Genomic DNA, 17097 nt, shown 5'->3' with positions numbered 1-17097 from the left:
GGGTTCACCTCCTGCACGGCTGCACTCTGGTTACCCTCTCTCGGGGACATCTCTCCGAGGCCAGGGTTAGGTTTCCTTCCAAGGATTAAGTGGTAGGCTCATGTCAACAAGGTGGTCGTGGAGATAGAGGCAGCGCAGGAAGGACTCGTGAGGCCAATGAAGAGAGATCCAACTATTTCAAGGCAGCAGATTAATCCTGATAATGCTGCGTTGGGCCATTTTTTTTCCCCTGGTTGGGTCAAGTTCCCCTAGCAACCGCAAAGCCTGCCATTAATAAATTTTAAAAACTCAATCATAATTTCCAACCTCTGTGCCCTTTTCAGAGGCAAAAAGATAAATTGAATATAAAATGAAAGCCTTGCTTTTTTGGCCTTTGCAAACCTCTTCTTGCTTTTTCACTTTCCTCCCCATAATTCTGCGTTGCTGACCTTCTTCCAGTCACAACGGTCTCGGGAACGCATGCAACATATGGACCTCATTGTCCTATAGAGCGAGGAGGGCACGGGGATACCTTTCCCATTGACCTTGCCCTGCGCAGGCTGGGCTGCATTACTGACGGCATCTGCGCGGCTCTACCTGGGCTGGGCTGCAGCAACGTTTCGTCTTGAACCTCGGTCTGATATTACAATTATTATCGCAAGTTGAGCTGCCTTCCAGGGTTTCTTTGGAACAAAAAAAGGGCCTTTTTTTTTTTTTTCTAACTGAATTTTTTGGCTAAAATTTATGTCTCTGCTAAGATGATTTAGTTACTGGATTCTGTAAGTAAGGAGTGGTTGAAAACCAAAAGAGAGAAAAATAGGAATATATCTGAAGATGCTTTAATTTTCAGAAACCAGAAGTAACTGAAGAACAGTTGTTAAAAATTGGAAAAGTGTTAGGTTTGGGGGTTTTGTCAGTAAACAAGAACGTTTCTGTGGAAATTCAGGGGATTTCAGCTGCTCACAAAAATCACTGGAGAACTACCACACTCCAACCACCTCTTTTTTATTTTCTTCTGGTCATATAACACCAGGTTTCCATTTGCTGGAAATAAATGAGGAAGCCATGGGGTATCCCTGCTCTTTTTATTCACGCGAATAATCCCATTAAAGTCCACAGGAGTTCTCATATCCAGTGGGCAGGTTCTGACCCCAATTGTTTTAACAGTTCTTTTTATTCACACCTCATATTCTAGCTAAAAAATCTTACAGATCTTGACAGAAGGCTTAAAATCATGAGTCTGCCCAACGACAGAGTTAGTGTTATGTCTGCGCGCTGTTCAGTTGACTTTGTTCAGGTAAAAAGGAGGAGAAAATAATACAAGAAGAAAAAAAGTGTTGAGGGTAAACAGATGGCAGACGTTTGGTGAGTCAGCCTGAAACCATCATACACTTCCCGGGAAATGACGATCAACCCATTTTTTCCCCTCTGTGCCTCAGTTTCCCCACCTGTACAATGGGATTTATCAGACTTCCCTTTCTCAAAGAGTTGTGCACATGCAGCCACTTGTAAACTTCAGGTGATCAAATGGAAGAGAGACAACTGAATTTTTCTTCAAACAAATTGAAAATCAGTTCTTTTTGGCAAAAGGTTTATCTTTTCATCCTACTACCCTACTGCTACTCAGAGTGCTTCCGTTAGCAATACGCTGGGTGATGCCATGTTCACAAATGCTGACAATAAAACAGACCACGGCTCCAAAGTAAGAGCACCCCGTGCACCCTCACGTTGGATGCAGAGTAAAGACCAGATTTTTGAAATAATTTAATTCTAATCAAATTCCTTCAGAGCTTCTAAAAGCTGTACCATACCCCACTGCCAAAAAGTTTTTTTACTCTTTCTGGGCTGAAGTCAAAAAGGAAAAATCCATAAGTGTTTTTTTTCTAAATGTTATTTATTTCCATGATGCCAGCAGCATACACAGAGTGAGTTAGCCCATTCTAACCATCTTCTTCCCCCTATCTTAAACCTTACAGCAGCAACCTGATTTTATTTCAGGTTTAAAAGAAACACCACTCACCTCTAAGTTCAGACTAAACATGAGAAATTGTAGCCAAAAAGGAAATTTTTTTGAGAAATTTATGCAGGAAGATATAAAAACAGTGGGTTAGAATGGAATAACTCTTTCAACTCGAGTTTATCATGTTTACGGTATTACTCAAGTTCTGAGGAAACTAATAAGGATCACAAATCTCACCAGCATCCCATATTTTAGGGCTTGAGTTTTCTATATTTTCTGCTGGTTTAAAGCCCAACAACAAAGGTTCTTGATAGAATAAGCTCTAATGTTTGAACTACTGTGACATATAGAGATATATAACCTCACTCTTGGGTAACCAGGTTTCCACTGCAACTTTAGCAACAAATTTCTTCCCTTCCCCACCACCTCTCCTAGATCCCATCATAGGTCCTATGTTTCAAAAGCTGAGCTCCACATCTGTAATATATTATGTGCATAATTTGCACTTAATTACCAAGCACACTGATTAAACCATGCACAACAATTAAACTTAATTAGGTTTTTTTTTACAGTGCCTTCACTATTTAACTGAAACACGCCAAGTGTCTTATCAGTTCTAATTGAAAGGCTTGCTGGAGAGGTTTAGCTTCAAGTGGGATTGCTATTTCTTTCCAATTTCAGGTGAAGGCAAAACTGGGGATTAACAAATGTGTGTCAGTCTGTGACCCAGCATGAGCCACTTTGCATTCCCAATTGTTTCCATCTGTATGGCAGCAAATGTTCATCTCCATGCTATAAATAGATGACCAGGCTGCCCCCACCATGAAATTAAACAAGTTCTGTTGCACTTTGCAGGAATGGGGTTTCAGTTGTTATTATGAGTTAGGCTGTGAAATGCAAAGGGTATGCTGAGTTTGGAGTAATATGGGTAATAATCTGGGGCATTGTTTTCCTCCAGCACATAATTGTAGCTGCTATCATAAAAGGAGAGAATTTCACAGGCTTTAGTTAATGAGGAAGTTGAAGAAGCTTAACTGGGAGTACAAATGCAGAGAAGTTGGTAGGTATATTCAGGGAGCTAATTTTTTTTTCTTAAATTGGAGTAGTTGTATGTTTATGCAGTTAAAGGGCTTGATTCTTTTTCTCTAGAGAACACAAAAATATTTGATACCTGGAAAGTGTGTTTCCTATGTCAGCTACTACGGGTAGACTTTTGAGTTAATCTTTGCATGAAATAACAAATATCACTTTAATAAAGTGCAGTCTTACTGGGGCTGCAGTTGGAGCAAAAAAGTTGTAAATTAAAGGAAAAGATAAAATAGATTCTCTGGCTGGTAGTTCATCACTTAGTTCAAAGAAAACAAGTAAAAATAAAATCAATGTTCACTGTTGTGTTTCAGCACTGTTAATGGGATGTTTGTAACTAAAATCTCTCAGATTCACTGAATATTTGAATTTCTCTTACACTGTTTTCCTCGCAGTTCTAGACATAGTCCATTCTTACCCACGCTTCTATATCTTTACTTAATGTTCCCTCTATTTTCCAACTAAGTGAGGACTGTTTATATATAATTTACATACTGCTATTGAAAAAAACCCCTTATCAGTAAGCCTGAATAATGCAATGAGATAAATATGAGATGGAGTTCAGAGACACAGGCTGTACTCTTAATTCTGCTTTAAACTTGCATCTAATTGAGTCAGGTTGTCATCTTTTTTCGGGAGGAAATACTTCATTATTTATTCTATTAAATTCCTTAGGCAATATTAAACTCTTCTGTGGGGCTTTTTTGAACAGTAAGCTAGTTCTGCTGCAAGTGGTAGGTTGCATGTACGCAGATAAGCAACTTCTGATTCCAGTAGCATATAAGCAATTGTTTAAAAAATCTGCTTCATCGGCAGAAAAAAGCATTGCAGTATTTTGATTGCCATCAGACCCACTGGCGATTGGAGTCTGTTGAATAAATTCATAGGACAATGCTTTTGGCAGATTTTACAATATGTCTTTTACTGAATGATTTGACTAAAATGATATTCATCTCTTTCCCAGCTGATAGTATTGCTTTGGTAATTTGCCCATCCATTCCACGGGAGAAAAGAAAGATTCCTGTGAAATCTTTCAAATAATAATTTCAAGCAAGAAATATTTTCCTTCAAGTCACCCAATCTGGTGGTTGTGGAAACTGTAAGAAAAGCTACACTAGGAAAGTTCAGTGTTCATACACAGTGCCTCAAAGCAATAGAAGTTATTTTCTTTTTGCCCCTATCTTCCCCCCGCCCCCCACACACACACCCACACCCCCCAGAATGACTTAGAAATAATAAAAATAGCAGCATGATTTAACTCCAAACACGCCCTGGGCACTCCAACAAAGTGGGAAAAGCAAAACTTTCCTGTTCAATTTGCAAAGCAAAATTGCAAAGCTTTCCAAAGCATCTCTCGGCGGGGTCCACCTTAAGAGACCGGCCATGTGGGTTGGGGGCAGACATCTATTTTTAAACAGCAGGAGAGTTCAAGACCCCTGCTGTGGTTAGCACGGAGCCTCCTTCCAGTGTTCCCAGTGATTCCTCTCCGTGAGCGTGAAATGCCATAAAGTGCTGCAGTGATGCCTTTATGAATGGCCTGTTTGTCTCCCTCTCCCTTGGCAGCCCTTTTTTTTATTATTATTTTTTTCTTCCCCCTTCCCTTTTCACCCCACACTTGTCCAGTGGCCCAAAGCAGTTTAGCAGATATGGCAGCTCACATGAATTATGAAAATGTGAATATGGCTCCGCTGACTCGTACCCTGCGTGCTGGCATTTTGTTGGGAGGGGGTTGGTTGTTTTTTTATTTTTTTTTCCACTGCAAAATTTCTTCTTTGTGAAAAGGTAGAGGACAAGGAACTTCTTTTATTCCTAGACGCATGACTCTGGGCACCTCACATGTTTAAACAGGAAAAATAATTGGTCAAATTTAAATAGTCATATCCCAATATAACCCAAATGCAAAAGCACTCTCCATCCCCAGCGGCTCCAGCTCCACTTATGGGTATGCTCAAACATGCAGTGAATGGATCCTACAGTCAGAGTCTGGATCCAGGGGTCATTTCTGCAGGTGGTATTCATCTCTGAAATAAATCCATCTCTGGGAGACAACCAGGATCAGGCAGTTGGAGTGCCCTTCTTCATGCCACCCTCCAAAAAGACAAAATCGATCTTCTGTGCGCTCTGGGAGAGAGGAGCTTAAAAAATGTTGGAAGAGTTTGTTTAATTAGGTGGCCTAGCAGTTCATTTCAGAAGGCTTGCTGGCAAATCACCTAGCCTTCTTCCAGGGCTGATGTTAAAATCTGTTTCCACATTTTCTGGGGGGGGGGGGGAAGGGGGGAGGGGAAAAAAAAGGTTATCCTTCACCCTTTCCAGAAAGCCAGGAAAGCTTGAAACTGAAATAGTGGCTTTATGCCCAGACAGAGAGGAACTGAAATAAATATGAGCAGGGTTAAGAATTTTCTTTATTGAGAGCACCTGCTCCAATTTTATATGTAGCATTGCTAAAAATTCCTTCATTACGGTGTGCTCAGCTCTGTGGGAGTTCAGTGAAGCTTTGGTGCTGAGAAAACCCAAATGAGTCCTTGGGACCTCTCAAGGGAAAGGTTTTCCCTGCTCTCCTCCGAGGGGGTTAAATGCCTCCAAAGGCCAGGCAATGGCGATGCTCCGGAGAGCTGCAGGTGGGGATGGCGTCTGCCCTGGCTGTGGGTGACTTACAGGGCAAGGGAACTGAAAAAAAAATGAACCAGCAAAACCTCCCTGCTTGTGAAGTTTCATGTCAAACGGCAGTTCTGTTGCTTTTTGCAGGTAGCCGCACACCTCCTGGGTGTATCAGGCACACCTGAAGGTCAGCAGATCCTTGTACCTGCTCAAACACCTTCTCAATCGGAGCGTGTTGGAGGAGCTGGCTTATGAGCTTGTTTTGTGATGCATCAAATTCTGACATTTTGTTGTCGCTGTGATGGGAGAAAGACAAAAGAAAGACAAAGCAATAGGCAACATATTCTTATTAATCAAGCTGAAGTAGCTGGAAAAGGCATACATCAGGCAGGCCAGCTCTCTGGGTCTTCAGCAAGAAATTTCAAGCTAATTTCTGGACATAAATAACTGTTTCAGGTTTAACTTGATAATGTTAATCAATTAGCCTGAGACTTTGCCTGAGACGGCAGCGTTCTTTTGACTTTTGTTTGAGCGTAAAACAATTAGGGACTAATCCTGTAAACTGTATTATTTTTGGAGTTGAGGCTGATTACTTACAGACCACTCAAACCTTCTGCTACTGCTGTCAAAGTCTAGCTCTCCAGAGATCTTTTGCTGTAGTTGTGATGATCCAAGGACACACAACTTGTCTAGGAAAAAGCACGGCCTCTGCCTACAAACCCGCTTCCAGCTAAAGTCTGTTTCTATATTTTTACATGGCCTCACAAAAACAAGAGGTGGTCTTTGACTTTGGAAGTTTAATATCAGTGTTGACAAGGAGTCTCTCGGTGGCCCTGACTGTTTCTTGCTTTATTGCACCTTGCTTTCCCCAAACAGACGGTGACTCCTTTGTTAATGGTCTGAAAATACTATCCACAATAAACTTTTCAACCAGGTCAAAGCCTTTAGATGACAGAAGTGTTTTAGGAAGTGCTGTCTGAGCACTAATAAAAATGATTATGCATAAGGAAACAGCAGCATCCTGGAGATGGCCAACAGATTCAGTCGAACCACCGTGCTTTGCACAAAGTACCTCCCCAGCTGCAGGCAGAATCGCTGTGCACCAGGCTGATGCCTCCTATAGAGGTTCCACAGACCGACCACCCCAGTGAATTAAACAGCCCATAATCCGGCATGGCTAATATGGGGAACCGCAGGGCAGATGACAAAGGTGGCTCTGCATGTGCTGGGAAGTGCGAGAGGAAGTTTGGAGGTGCAGAGACAGACAAAGACCCACTGAAGTGGGAAATGGCTGGGGCTTCCTCAATGCTGTTTTTTTATTATCGTTTTTTATTTTTCAAATGTGAAGCTGAACGTCGAATTGAAGGTGTAGGAATATAAAAAAAACTCGTTAAATTTTGCACTACTCTTTAAGTTGTACAAATAAAGACGTTGTTTAAATTATTCTTGTAATCAACAGACACATTAATTTTCTTTAAAAAATCAGTGCATCAAAACTAGGATGTGAATTAATACCACAAACAAGTTACCAGGAGGGAGGCTAGGGGAGCAAGGATTCAGCGATGTCACCACAGTGCAAGGCTGCAGTAAGCTAAAGAGTGGTGACCAGCAGTAGTAAAAGAGAGAACAGAAATGTTCACAGCGTTCTGGCTGCTGGGTGCTCATTTTGCCTGGGGCATGGCTGGCTGAGTCTGCAGTAAACCCAGGGGAAACCTAGCACTGGGAACCGGTCATTTCTGTTGTGAATAGCGGTCTTTTCAGAAAGATTGCCTTGACAATAAATTTTATCTGAAGGGCTGGCTCCCTCAGGTCCTCTCTACGTGCTAGAATAAGGGAATAACCTGTCCCGATGTTATTAGACAGCCTCTGTTAAAAGCCACATTTTTTCCAGGCCCTGCAATGGCAGCTTAGGTTCACCAACATAGCAAAAGACAGTTTTCTGTCTCTTTTTTTTGCACCAGATCTAAAAAGCCACACTCATACCCCATAAAGCGCAGATCCAGTATAAACTGGGAAATGAGACAGGAATGCTGCAGTGAATCCACACCTGACCCACCGCCAGTATCTATTGCTTGAAGGCATCTGCAGCTTGAAGGCATCTGCAGCGTGCAGACCGGTGGCGAGCCATCAGCGAGCTGCCACCCCGCCGCGTGGGAAGTCGCTCCTGCGGCTGAGGATGGGTAGGGCTGTGGGTGGAAAACAAGTGTGTGAGGCTCCCTGGATCAGCTGCTTCGTTCGGATGTTTCCCCGGGAGCTGGCAGAGCCTAAGCCTAGGAACTGGCAGGGATCTTTGCTTCACCGGGACACAAGTAATATTCTTGAACTTACAGAAATCACAATACTTTGCTGGAGGATAAATCTAATCAGATTGTATCCAAAGGGTCTATCTATAAATTTTAGCCACAGATGTATCTCATTTTCTTAATACCTAAGCTGCTTAGAAGCTTTAGCGTATTTATTTTTCTTTCGCCCCTGCAACGTAGAGATACACTGTCCCTATTTTACAGCTGGGGAAGTTACTCACAGAGAGACTTAAGTGTATGTATTCATGGGAGTCACTGAGTAGAACGGAATTCAGCATGGCTGGAAAACCCACCTGAGAAGCTGGGTAAATACTTGGGCAAGTAGCTCAGCGGTCAATGCCAGGAGGACCCGTGCTAATTCATTGAAAACAGGCTTAAGTGCATCTACTTGCACTCCCTGCAGGGTAGAAAGGGTTTGAATGACTTAGTCAAGGTGATGCAGGGAGGCCGGGGCAATCCCGGGAGCTGATCTGTGTCCCCAGGCTGGCGGCAGCTCCTGCTTGCTCACTGCCCGGCGGGCAGGGGCTGGCCAGCCAAGAACTCCGAATTATGCGATGGCAGCTGGAGAGGAGGCTCACGTGCTAAAGGGCACTAAAGTCTCTGGGTTTTGCATTCTCTCCTCTTTTTCCCCTGTAGCTGTGTAAGAAGGCTGCACCAGTCCAGGCCAAGTTATCGAACCTGCTGTCCCCTCCTGTCTCCCAGTGAATCAGGCCAGCTCAGGGAATTTGTTGCTTTTCTTCAGAGACTCAAACAGGACCTTTTAGAGAAGCAAGGGCACAAAGATAAATTAGAGCAGCAACACACGTCCGACCGTGGGACCACAGCAGAGACCATTCCTTGAGTCCCAAGTCCCTGAAGGACAGAAACCTGACAGGAAATCCAAAATCTCTTTGCAATCCCCTAAATATTGCAGGAATGAATGGCTGGCATGGGGGAAGGAATGTTGGCTGGAAGTGAAGCTTTTTGGTTTGAGCTTTTCCTGGGCTGTGTTTATGTAGCATATAGCTCAGAGGCACTTGCTGGTTTATATCTAGGAATGGAGGCACGCAGATAGCATTGCACTGGAGGTGGAGGGGTTGCAGCTCAATCCACTGTTACCTGGAGTTGATTTCTGCACCTGCACAGAGCCTCGGGCAGCGCTTAAAACATTTAAAGCATTTGACTGTGGGTTTATGTCAAAAAGTTCAAAACGTGGCTGCCCTGCAGGTCTTTGTACTCAGATTGTGAAGTCCAAGGTGTGATTCCTTATGGCTTTTTTCATTTTCCCTGAGTTAAATGGAAGTTAAACCCTAAAAAAAACCCCATATCTGAACCTTTCTCCTGCCAAACCAAAAAAAGCCACTGCACTTCAGATCCAGTTTCCCTCGAGGACAGGATGAGAGAAAGGAAAGACATATGATGTCATGTAACCACTACCAGAAGATGCTCAGATATGACATGGTGAGGGTCCCATATGAACTAAAATAGAACATACATAATCGGTCTCAGTGAAATGATGCTGCTTCACAACAGCTACACATTGACCCCTTTCTCAAGAGCTCTGGCTTTGCCAAGCTTCAAACTGCAACTATTCTTTGTCTTGGGGCGGCACTTCCCACCCTTCCCCCTCTCATGAGCCATCCTTGGATGTATTGAAGAGCATCACTCTCAGCCAGCTCATCCCTGCTCTCCCTGGCCGGGCAGGACCCAGCACCCTGTGTAACCTGGGGTGGCCGATGCCTGCTGTGTACCGAAGGCGCAGACCTGGAATAGCAGAGGGCTCGATTTTATGAGGCATTTTGGAGCCCTTGGTGTTGAAACGCAGGTGATGAGTTTCCAATCAGATAAGGTGATGGTAATTCCAGATGACCCTGCCATCACTTGCAGGAATCGCCATGCGGGGAATGTCGGGATTAGGTTTCACTCAGAGCCTGGACACATTTATAATGTTTCAGTAAATGAATAGGGAGTACTGTGACCCAGCTGGGAAATTTATGGCCTTGGTTGTGGCTCTGACAGGACTTTGGAGTGAGATATCATGGGCTTTGGGGGTGGAGGCTCATCTTAAACTTAAATTGGGGTGGGGGTAGGGGTGAGAAGCGGAGATAAAGCAGCTGTTGAAAAGCTTAAGCTGTGTGTCTCTGGCTAAAAGCAGCTCGAGAGAACATGCTTGCTGAGGTGTCAACTGCCTACAAAGTGCCCATTAACTGAAAAATATTCCAACCGGGCCCTGAAGGACAGACCAAGTCCCATGTTGGAGGGTCCAGGCACTCGCTCTTAAAATGTGCAGATTGCAGTCTTCATAGAAGGAGGAAGAGGAGGAACAGTTTCATGGGAGGAGAGGTTGCTCCTGACAATGTGCAGTCACATCGAGCCAGGGAGCTGTGCCACATGGGGACCTTTTGCTCCACCGTCCGCGGTCACTTAACTGATTTTCTCTCAGGGTTGGACTGGGGGATTTATTGCACCTTTTGGATTTTCAACAGCATCTGTTACATAATCTAAAATGAACTCTTCAAGGAATGGAAGCTAATCTTTGTCTAAGCTACGTACAATGATATGCTGTGACCTTCCTGACTGATGCTTGGAAAAACTTTCCTTAAAAGCAGAGAGTGAAAAGCAGGGTTTGAAGATTTACTGGGACGTTTACAAGTGTGATAACGTTTTTCAGCCTGTCTTGCTTTATGATAAACCAGCTTTTATTGCCCCAGAAAACCTGGGAGATGATGACCAGAAGTAGAACATTTTTGGCTTTGTCATTGGAAAATCAGACCCAAAGTGTTCGGCTATGAATGGAAGGAAATTTAAAGCACACAACAATCTGCGGTAACCAGTCAAAACACTTGCTGTGGCTGTCCAAACAAAACAAAAAAATGCACAGAAGTAAACAAAAGATGTATTTTTTAGGCCACTGAGAAAGTCGTTATTTTTTTCCCTTTTGATCTTGAAGAATTTTTTTTATTATTATTTTTTCCAAAGAAAGTAGTGAGGTAAAAAAATTAATTTTTTTGTGTGTTAAAAAATATGAATGTTTGGAGAAAAGCCAAGCATTCATGATTTGTTTTATTTGAAAAATTTCAACCAGCTGTACCTATGAAACTGGAAACCAGGTAAAAAATGCCCAGATCTGGGCTTTTTTTAAAAACTGAAAAGTCAACCAAGGTTCATCAGAATGGTTTTTGAGTTTCCAGCTAACTGTCCTAGGCTTGCTGGAGACCAGACCTGGAAAACAAAATCGTAGGAAATCATGTGGGCTCAGCTGAGTTTCACTTTCATTTTTGCAGATAAACCTGAAATACCGAGTTCTGCGGCATTGGTACCAAAAGCAAACTGAGATTTACACAGAAGACTTTCCTGGCTAATCAATACCAAAAAATTAAACCAAACTGAAATGAAATTGTAGTTGCATTGAAATGCGTTGAGATTAGTTTTGTCATTAACATGACTGGGAAGTTGGAGCTTACCCTGAACATTCACCATCAAATCAACGTGACCTCTGACACCGATGTTCGTAAACAGTGCTAGCTATTTTCTAAAGCAGTTATCCCACTGCCAGTTCTCCTAAACCTTCCAGTTGAGGGAAAGCTGATCAATATATCTTAGTGAACTAGTTCTTTGTTGAAAGCCAGCATAACTTAAACCTCTCTCAGGTTTAGAGGAAGAAGAAACAGGTATGTCTGCCCTTTCTTTTCATACTAGTAGCTTCAGAAAGCTCCTTGGGGGTCACCTTTTCCTGCTCCATGTTAACACCACCTCTTGTGGTTAATTCCTGACCTGTGAGCAGGACTCATAACCATTAAGCAAGGTGCATCAGGTACACAAAAATAGCTGAACAATAGCATGAAAGCCATTTTCAGTCTCAATTCAGCTGCTGAATCTATTTTCAGTGCCCATAGTCTTGCAATTACAATGTGAGCGGTCGGCTACCAAAGCCTCGGTGGCCTTCAGGACCCCCCGCTGGATAGTTCACCTGCAGCTGGGAGAAGGAGTTGATATGCTGGATACGCTGCAAACCAAGATCAAAGAGGCCAATTCTGTTTTTCCAGCGTAATCTACACCTGTGCAGTAGTTTCCCTGGAATCTGAACCATCTCATAGAGCACAGAACACTGAATCGCTGCCAGGAATGAAAAACATATCCCATTTTTCTTTCCTTATCTGCTTGCATTTTGCTAATATCACCTCTCAACCCCTTCCACTCACTTCCAGTGGCTGTTATCAGCAGACAGCAAAGAAATCTTCCCCAACCAACACGTCTGCAACTTTTCTATAGGGAGTTTTCTCACCCATGCTCTCTGCGCACATAAGATGTGATTTACATAAGTGGTGATATAGGGATTCATTATGGAAGTTTAATTAAGATCAATCACTTAACAGGTAAACTATTAGGACCGAGGATGACACAACTTCTCAAAACTCTGGTTATATGAGAGTCACTAAAATGTATTGCCACAAAAATCGAGGAAAACATTCCTTTGACTTGCTGAGAGGAGGCTTAGCATTAGTTGAAAGCCTCATGCTAGTATTTGTTGGAACATATATGTTCATTGCTAAACAACCTGCGTGTATTACAGTAAAAATGAGAAATCAAGAGGGAGAGGCTGACTTGCCATAGGCTATTGATTTTGAGTTCCAAATAAATTTGGTTTCTATTTTCTTTATTACGTTATATGTGTGCCATAAAAAAAAAGTGAATGTATTTCGTTACATCGCATGTCTAAACAAATTGGAAAGCTCCTGGGTAATCTCTAGAAATAAACTTCAATGAGTAAAGCTTTTTTACTTCATCATCTACATTTTATATTCTGTGTGGAGGGAGGGAATTTGCCATCAGTACTTCTTTATTCACTGTGCAAAATTAATTTGATAAATGCAGCCTGGAAGACAGTGCAGTTTTGAACACGATAGGTTCCCAAGCTTAAGGCAAACTGAAGTTTATGCATCATTAATAGTAATATATATGAATTAATACAAAATGTTAATGCTACAGATGCCATGGTGTTCAGGTGGGAATAAGAATATTTTAAAATAGTACACCCTAGATAGAAACCCAGCTCAATAATGTTTGCTACAAACGTGGGAGTTGCTGAGGGAGAAGCCAATATTGCATTCCTCAGGTCTAGGGCAGAAAAAGTGGAGGAGTTAAGATGAAGTACAGATTTTCTTCTAATCAAATCCAGAAGACGTGCTGTAAACCTTATTCTAAAAGATCCGCTAAGTCTGCAGCATGAACATGACAGGCAGGCAAAATTGTAGATTTGATCATTTAAAAACCTGTGGATTCCTGGGGTTTTGGCTACATTAAAGACGCTGAGAAAAGACATGCTGAAAATTGCTGAGGGGTGTTACCAAATCAAGTTGCCAAGGGCTTAGTCTGCCTCAGTAATACAGAGAGCAGCTGGTTGAGCTAACTCCCAGTTAATTACCTCTTCATTTCTGCAATCACTCCATAGTTTGTTTAGGGCAAGGTGGACTGGAGGTTTTGGTGCCCAAACCATTCAATTTATTCATTTGCTGTAGAAAATAAAAGTTGGAAAATAAAGACCTCATTATTGTACATATTTTTTCATTTAATTCATTATGGGCATATTACAAAATGGCTTTGTAATTTGTGTAATCACACACAAATGTTGCATTTTCCTGCAGCGTATTTAGATCAAATACTTGTTTGGCTGGACCTGGCAGGCAATGCTGGTGCAAGCCCAGCTCACTGAGAGTGTTGGGGTGATAGATTAATTGCTCCCGTAAATCTTACAGGGCCAGATCCTGATGGCTCTTCACACTTGGAATGGGGCAGGACTTTCAGAGCCCAGGGTACGAAAGGTGCTTTTTACGGCGAAGCCAGCAGGAGCCTGGGGATCGAAGCACTACGTACGCTCATTTATCCAAGGAGGACAATGCAGGTATGACACATCTTCTTCCCACCATTTAATGGGACCCTTGTAGGAGTGTTTCATGCGACAAAGTTGTATGAAAGCCCCATCTACTTTATATAAATTCTCCTTTGTAGGTCTTAGGGTAACATCTAAGTATGACAGTCAATCCTAACTTCCACTGCTTGGTATAATCCCTGTAGATTTTCCTAAATAGTCGCTCTTTTTCCTTTGTTATTTTTTATACAATACCAAATTACAATCTCCTACAGTGCCAGCCTTGTTTTAACTCTGCAGCACATCTAAAATCAGCATTTAAGAAATGTTTAAGTGGTAAAGTCAACTCTGAGAAGATTAGGAAGTGCTTGGATCCAGAATACCCAAGCAACCTTGAATTGGCCCCATTCTATAAAGCCTTTAAATATCCAATTGCTACAAGTTCATGCCCCTTCCAACTACTGTGAAAAAAGAGGCGAGACCTGCAAAAACTAGTCCATTTTGAGGCACAGCCTGGATTCATTCCTGCTGTACTTTCCATCCAAGGCTTTGAATGAAGTAGGGGGCTGTATGGAAAAAGTCTAGTGTGATCATGTAATTAACATTTCATTGTGTGGAACCACAGCAGCCCCTGGCAAGAGGGGCGAGCAGATGGAGGAGGGTTCACACCCCCACTTCGACAACTTCTTGTGTGAAATTAGCCTACCCTTCTCTCAGGAAAGATCTTGAAAGGTTGATACTAATTTATTTTGTCTTAGTGATGAGGAGTTGTGATGGGGGGCTGAAGAGTCACTTGAAAATCTGATACTCCATTGAGGATTTCTGTCTCTTAAGTACTTTACTCCTTCACCTGTTGTTTCCCTCATAAAAATCAGTCCCGAGCTCCTTCAAGAAAACACATCTCTGTTCTTCAAAAGATACAGATGCTTCTTGCATAACACTTCTCATGTATTCCAGTCTACACTGAGAGTTAGAGACTCTCATGTAATGTAATATCTGTTCCAAGCTTTGGACCCACTTGTCCCAGCCATCAGATGGTTCTCCAGACCCTGCCTCTGCATCCCCTATTTTAGCTTTAAGTTTAAAACCAAGCAAAAAACCACACAAACAAAGTCAACCCTTTGCTTTGTTCTGGTTTGTTCTAAAAAACTTCTAACTGCAGTGGGGGGGCCGGCCTTCACTAGCCTTTCCAATGCCTGACCTGACATCTGTTTTCTGAAGGAATTATTGGAATAGTCTGCCCAACAAATAATCCAGCTGGCTGAGTATTCCTAGGTGCTGGATTATAATGCAACAGGGAGGAAAGACATGCTTGTGGGTTTGACATCGACTCTGAGGCGGAAAATGCCATTTAGTGTGAAGTGTTCCAATGTCGCTTTGTTTAAGAAACCAAGCAGGTCGCTGTAAGAAAGATGACTGTTCTACACTTACATCTTTCCTGCCATAATCCTCTTCCCCAATTCCCCAAAGAGGACAAAAATATGCAAGATACAGTAAGATGCTTTTCATGTTGCATCTAGCTATAACCCCTGGTAATTCCAGGCTAGTGCTGTGGAAGAAATGACCAAACTTTATTCACTTCATGTTGTGAAATTTTTTTAAAAAGTATGTTTCCAGCTGATTTTCCTACTGCTGTACTTGCTTTGCCTGAAATGGTTTTGGCTTCCACAGTCTGGGTAGGTTCAACATGGCCACGAGGGATTTGGAAGACCTCACAGGGAAGACCTCCTACAATCAGCAGTGAATGCTGTCCCTTGAGCTAGTAAACAGCTTCTTAGCTTCAAGTAGGTATTGCATCAGTGTCCCGGGAGAGGGATCTGCTCTTGGAAGGGTCTGCTTTCCTTGAGCACTCTCAAGATCTTGACCACTCTTTCACCAAAAAGATTTTATGTGAGCATTGCGTCTGTTCAGTCCAATATCCTGTCAGCATCTGAGGGTATTTCCATCCAGAGCAGGGACAGTTATTTCCAAACCTGAAGGGTCTTTATGCAGAAAGCCTTGCTCATTTCCCTGTATTTTTAACATACATACAACGCACTCATTTAAAAAGTGTGTTGCTTAAGCCATCTAGAGCTGTAAATGTCAGAACTCCAACTGGAGCACAGCTCACAGGCCTCTGGTGTTATATGTTGTTCCAGTGACAAACCCAACCCATGAAGTGGGTTGACCAGCTTCCAGTTGATTAAAGACGTTCTCCAGAAGAACAGTCTAATCTGGAGTTGACAAAGGCATGGAAACTATGTCTGCTTCCAATAAAACTCCCTGCCTCTTTGCCAGGCACAGAAGAAAAAAGACCTGCCTTCAAACTCCCGGCCATGAACTTGCTTCATGTTTTAGCGTTGCCACTTTCCTTTCCTTCATGCTGTAAACGTTGCTAAGAAATTACCAGAATATCATCTGCATGCAAAAGCAGTACATTCTTTGACATATTTTCCTGTTTCTTCCCCCATCCCGGTAGCAGCACATTAGTCTGATCTGGGCTGCAGGCTGCTCCTTTTATGCTCGTCCAGTAAACTCCAAAGGCACAAACTGGAAAGTGATTTGGCCAGAAGTGTTATTCTTTCCTCTGTAGACACCCCTAATTGCACTGCATGTTGGCCTAACCTTTAAAAAATGCTTTGGAAGAAGGTGGCACGTTGAAGCTGGTTATTGCTTTCTGATGACAATGCCGAAGGTGATGATTGCCCCGTAGCGCAGTGCATCATGTTGGATTCATTTAACGTATGTTATGTACCCTGTGGTCTGTGATTCATTCGCTGCATTGCAACGTGCTTTTTGAAATCACACTCCAGCAGTGACTTTCTGACATGCGGTTCAAATACTCATTTCTTTTCAGACCATATTTTTATTACAGTGAGTAGATCTGTATATAGCTTTAGACTGCTGCAAATTTCCAAGGGCCACGTCCCAACAAGTATCACTTTCCAATTTCATTCCCCTCAAGAAATTCTGTCAACAGCTTCTCCCAATTCCATTAATCTTGTGTTTTACCATCTTAAAGCCTCCCATTCTCTCAACTCCCTTAAAGATGTGACCAGTGTTTCTCCCTGAGTGCTGACAATTGCTTTCTCATTCTTATGTGGAGCTGCTCTCCCTGCTAAGAACCACATGCAGTTTTCAATAATACCTATTCATCAGTAATGTGCATAGTGAGCCAGGTCTGGATTTCCACACCGAGGTACTGATGTATTTTACATACCTTTCCTTTCTCAGAAGGGATTTTCTGTCTCTGAACACTAAATATGAGAAGCATTTTTCAAATTCTTTGACAGAATGCTTTTAACATATCAGCAGGGTTAATAAATCTTTTCCATTTGTTCTGT

At 42.5% G+C, this 17097-nt stretch overlaps 1 long non-coding RNA gene across 1 annotated transcript in view; it reads left to right on the top strand.

Annotated features, from left to right (window-relative positions):
• The window catches only part of LOC121097706, a 58544-nt gene extending 44743 nt beyond the window's left edge, over nucleotides 1-13801 (top strand). Inside the window, exon 4 of the long non-coding RNA XR_005831057.1 lies at nucleotides 13662-13801. This is a non-coding gene — a long non-coding RNA (uncharacterized LOC121097706). The remainder of the gene's footprint in view (nucleotides 1-13661) is intronic.
• Nucleotides 13802-17097: the final 3296 nt, after the last annotated feature.

The sequence above is a fragment of the Falco naumanni genome, chromosome 15 (genome assembly GCF_017639655.2).
Source record: "Falco naumanni isolate bFalNau1 chromosome 15, bFalNau1.pat, whole genome shotgun sequence".
Lineage (NCBI taxonomy): Eukaryota > Metazoa > Chordata > Aves > Falconiformes > Falconidae > Falco > Falco naumanni.
Note: the sequence above shows the minus strand (reverse complement) of the source record. Positions and strands in the feature narration are given on the sequence as shown.